A 6,000-nucleotide genomic window follows, 5' to 3' on the forward strand; every position below is an offset into this window, starting at 1 on the left:
TGTTTCTATGTAAGGAGTTTTTGAATATAATGAAGAAATTCTTGGTTTACATTCTATATTAGTAGATTACAAAAAGCCAACCAAGGGGGAACACTTGGGAGGTGTATTAGACTAGAGTGGTGTAGATTTACTTCTAGCATTTCCAATATTTTAGGTAGGAGTTATAAGTTTCTTCATGCAACATCATACTTTGTGAATGTTACTACAACATGTACAAGAGTAGTTTTAGTGGATGGTTTGAGTTGAAATATAAGTTAGCATTTAATTGTAATTCCAAAATTCATTTTAGTAAAGACTTAAGTGTGTTACTTTCCTATAGCACTAGTGTAGGTTCTTTCATTGCATTTTACTTTCCTACAACATAAGCATAATTGCTCCTTAGAAACCTAGTGCACATACCATGTCAACCATTTCAAGCATACATCATTGGGTTGACAAATTAAATGCACCTCATGGTGGGGGAAGTAATGCTTAGATTGAATATATTATTCCTAAGTAAGGCCTTGGGCATGATTATCACATAGCTATTGTGAGGTAGACCACCCTCAATGAGGCAAGCGTACCTCAAGATCTTGATCTTGAAAGATTTCAATCTATGGCGGGTCACTTGATTTCACCTCATCATCTATCTTTTTCTAAAGAAGATGACAAATCTTTGAATCATCCTCACATTCAATTGTTTCACATTGAGGTTATGATACATCAAAAGTGTGTTTGGTGAGTGCTTATAGATAATGGAGTTGGTTTTAACATTTGCTCCACAACTTTTCTTAAACAACTAGGTTATGCAGAAGAATCTATTGACCCTCATCACAAGATAATAATTAAAGCTTATGATGATGTAGAATGAAAATTCCTAGGTCTTTTAGTGTTTCCTTTGCAAGTTGGTCCTATAGAAATAAATGTTACATGCCAAGTCCTTGACATCCCCTTAGCATATAACATATTTTTAGGATGACTAGGGATTCATCAGATGCAAGTAGTACCCTCAACATACCATTAATGAATAAAATTTTCATTCCAGGGGTCTAAAGTTACTATACTAGCTACTACTAGTTATATTTGCAACATTCTAAAATTGACATATAGTCTTGTTCCTACCAATAGAGAGTCTACATATAGCTAGATCATCAAACTACAAGAAATGGAAAAGACTCAAAAAATACCAAAGTTAGGATGGGAGGGTACCACATGGAACTAGTATTCTCTTTAACTTCTCTTCCTAAGTCTCCCCATCATTATGGGAGACCATCTCAAATGAAGGCACATTTTTTGTTTGCACCTAAGACTAAGCTCAATGGGTCTTTTGTCAAATCTATAGTATCTCTAGAAGATGAAGATGAAGATAGAGTCATCATAACATGGTTATACAAAGAGAAAACCCTAGCTGATCTCATAGATCAAGCTCAAGAAATAACTCCAAAAAAATATGGATGGGGTCTTAAAATGATAAAATTCCTTGGTTATGAAGGAAAGGGTCCTATAGGTCACAATGCTAATGGTTTAATTAATCTAATTGAAGCACAATTTGGGAGACCTACTGACACATCAGGCTTGGGCTTCAAGAAGGTTCCCTTTCATCTAGGGATCAATAAGTTTGTTCTAGAATCTAATACTTCATCTGAACATGAGCCACTATCTAAATTAGATAAGAAAGCTGAAATATCTGATGACGAGGATATTTTCCCTCATCCTATTTTACCAAATTTGGCTGTATCCTTTGAAGAGCCAGATGATTTTGCATTATTAGCACTACTAAATCTAAAAGAAATTCCTCTAATTATACATCCGATACTTCTCAAAGTAAGTAAGGAGAAGGTGAATCTAGTCATACTTAAATTAAGACACAACTCTACATGGATTATTATGAGAGTGGAGAATGGGTTCCCACTACTATTGGAGAATTCTATAATTTGTCTCTATGTAGCACAGACTCTAGAGAGTATGATTTTGATTATGTCTCTGACATAACTTTAGACAAATATATAGATGAAGTGCATACTTATGAAAACCAACTCAAAATATGTGAACAATCTAGGGCATGGCTAGATGAGTGTTATCCTTCTAATGTCATTTAGTCTTTGATTAATTTGGTTGAAACCCAAAAGTATTTAAACACACCTTTGGAAAAATTCACTCTAGGTCTCAAATTACATGTCCACGCATTTGATGACTATACCTTGAATGCCATCAAACCTGTCACTTCTTCTCTTTCACTCACCTATCCCAAGTTAATATACTAGAACTCTACAAGTACATCTAACAAAGTCCCTATGTTCAATAATGAATATTCTCTTGCCTATTACTTAAATATTTTCAAACTGGTAACATCTTCCACCAGTGAAAAAAGTGTCAATATGACTAAAGCTAACATTAACATCTCAGTCATACAATCAAAATAAAAAACAAGAGATGTTCCAATGGTGAAAACAACATTGTGGTAGTATTAGAACAAAAAATAGTAAAGAAAAAAGATGTATCCAAAGTTGAAAACCTCTTTGAGGCACAAGGATGAGATATTTGACTCACTTTTGAGTCACTTTCAGGAAAGATCACCATTATTGATAGAGACAACGCAACCCATCAATATCAAAACTAAAGAGCATCCCTAGGTCATTCATCTTGCACAATCATTATCTAATGAAGAAAAAAAAGATTTTTTCACCTTCTTTCTAGAAATATAAAATAAAATTTTCATGCTCCTACTCTAATATGCCAAGCCTAGATCCCCAATTTGGTAATCCATCATTTATCTTTGCACTAGGAGTGAAATCAACCAAACAAAAGCTTAAAAAAATGCATCCTCATGTGTCATTACTTATTAAAGATGAGCTGGAAAAACTCCTCAAAGTTAGATTTAGTCATGCAATTGGTTATGTTGAATGGGCTGCAAACATAGTTCCATTCACTAAACATGATAAGTCTACCAAGATTTACATAGATTTTCAAGATCTCAATAAAGCATGTCCCAAAGATGACTTTCCACTACCTAACATTAACATGATAATGAATATGATTGTAGAATATCAAATGTACTCCCTAATGGATAGTTTTTTAGGCTATAATCAGATAAAGGTAGTGCTAGAAGATCAAGAGAAAGTGCTTTTACTGGTGCATGGGGTAATTTTTTTTGGAATGTGATGTCATTTTGTCTAAAGAATGCTAGTACCATATATCAAAGAGAAATAGAAAATTTTTTCCATGACATAATGCATAATATAATGGAGGACTATGTCAATGAAACCTTAGTCAAAAGTGCACAAAGAACTACTCATCTCAAAGATTTATGACATATCCTAGATTGCATAGAAATATTCATTCTCTAATTGAATCTAAAGAAATGTTCTTTTGGTGTCATGTTAGGTAAACTACTTGATTATATTATATTCATAAAGGGGATCAAGGTGGATCTAGAAAAGGTTCTAATGACTCCACCTCATAACATTAGTCAGATAAGAGGACAACAAGGTATACTTCAACCTATTCATCATTTCATATCACAACTAGCTAATAAATAACAACCATTAAACAAAAATCTTCATAAAGGTATGAAATCTGATTGGAATGATGATTGTGATAAAATATTTACACAAATAAAATAATATCTTTCTAATTTTCTAGTGTTTATGCCTTCCATCTATGGGAATCCTTTGATCTTATACATTTTTGTGACAGACTCATCTCTAGGTATATTGTTGGCTAAAGCAAACAACAATAGTAAGGAACAAAGGAACAAGTGATCTACTACATAAATTATACTTGGATATCATATGAGATAAAATATAGAATGATTGAGAAGGATTTCCTAAAAGTGGTGTTCACATCCCAAAAGTTGTGACAATATATGCTTTATCATACTACACACTTAATAGAAAAAATTGATCCATTAAAGTATCTACTTAGCAAAGCTTCCCTAACAGAGAGGCTAGCTAAATGGGTCATGATCCTAAGTAAGTTTTACATTGAACATGTTGAATAGAAGGCTATCAAAGGGAAAGCAATTGCGGATCAACTAGTAGAAGCACTAGTACAAAGTCTTCTACCACTGAATGTTAAATTTCTTGATGAGTCCATCTTATCACTAAAACATCACACCTGGGTGATGTACTTTGATAATTATTTTACACAACAAGGATATAGTGTTGGAATTTTATTCCTAACTCCACAAAGATACACTCTACCAAAGGTGTATACGATTTTGTTTCCTTTTACGAATAATATTTTTGAATGGAGGGTAGATTAGCTAAAGATCTTTGGAGACTCACAACTAGTAATCAACCAAGTTAGTGATTGTAATCACATTGAAGATGGGAATTTTATACCATATAAAAGAATAGTGGATAACTTAAAGAGATACTTTGCACATGTTGCTTTTGAACAAGTTCCTCAGGAAAAAAACAAGGTGGCTAATGCAATGGCCACTGTCACTTTAATGCTATAGATACCTGAAAATGATTCAACAGGAGTACCTAGTGGAAGTGTTATCCTACTAAACCTATAACTCCCTTGAATCCCAAATGATCTATTCTATCATAAGCCATGACTCATCTCACTACTCTCATATTTACTCCTACCTTCGTGACCAAATAATTTTGGATAATCTCACATGGAATAAAAAATGTCATCTTATTCATAATGCTTCATCATATGTCATCATTGAAAGAAATTTATTTAGGAGAGGTCTTGATTGTACACTAATTATGTGTTTAGAACCCGATGAGTCAAAACATGCCTTAATCAATGTACACAAAGGCATTTATGGATCTCACTTAAATGGCTTGCCTCTGGTGCTTAAACTTAATAGAGCTGGTTACTACTAGAAAAAAATGGAGAAAGAGGCTATCCAATATGTCAAGTCCTACAAAAAATGAAAACTCCATGGGAATCTGATTCATGCTCTAGCTAGGGAGCTAATTCCTTATATCGTGCTTTGGACATTTTAGCAATGGGCCTTTGATCTAGTGGGTCAAATTCATCCATCTTCCTCAAATGGACATAAGTTTCTTCATTATAGTTAAAGACTACTTTACAAAGTGGGTAGAAGTAGTTCCTCTTTTTGATGCTAATGGAAAATTTGTGGCTCTATTCATTTTGAATTACATCATATGGAGATATGGTGTACCATCCCCCATTATTACTAATAATGGGGGACAATTTAAAAACAAGGATCTCAAGGAGTTGTGCTCAAAATTCAAAATCATGCAACATTGGTATTCTATATATTACTCCAAGGTAATGGATAGGCAGAAGCACCCACTAAGGTGATCCTTAAAATTCTACATCATATAGTCAACAAGTATGGAAGGGACTAGCACTAACATATTAATATGACTTTATGGGCTTATAGAACAAGCATTAGGACTCCTATGAGAATAATGCCATTTTCTTTGGTATATGGCATAGATGTTGTACTTCCTATTGAGGTTGAGATTCCTACATTGTGAATCTCTTTGAGAGGCCTCATCATTGATGATGATTACAGAATATTTTGGCTACAACAACTCAAATTACTAGATGAAAGATGACAAGTGGAATTTGACCACTTATGAGTTTATCAAAATAGGATATCAAAAAGATACATCAAGAAAGTAAAGCCATGTGAATTTCAAGTCAGTGACCTTGTCCTGAGTGAAAACCCTAAGAATCAACAATAAAGGATATAGAAGGAAATGTTCAAACTAAACTGGTTGGGACCATACATAGTCACTGTAGTGTTTGGATCTGGTGTTTACCAACTTTCTATAATTGAAGGAGAATTTCTCAAGGATCCAATTAATACCCTTCACCTAAAATGTTTCTACAAGTAACTTGCTCCTAGGAAGCTCTTTGTACATCTCTCTCAAAATATCCTAAAATAAATCCTAAAAATTGTAAAATATCCTGAAATAAATCCTAAAAATTGTAAATTATCATGAAAAAATCCTAAAAATTGCACAAAGTCCTAAAAAAGTCATTATCTTGGTAAAAGCTTTGTATTAGACACCTCGGTAGTACCAAAAA

This window comes from Cupressus sempervirens, chromosome 4, assembly GCF_028749045.1.
Source record: "Cupressus sempervirens isolate cs-2001-9-10 chromosome 4, ASM2874904v1, whole genome shotgun sequence".
NCBI classification, from domain to species: Eukaryota; Viridiplantae; Streptophyta; class Pinopsida; order Cupressales; family Cupressaceae; genus Cupressus; species Cupressus sempervirens.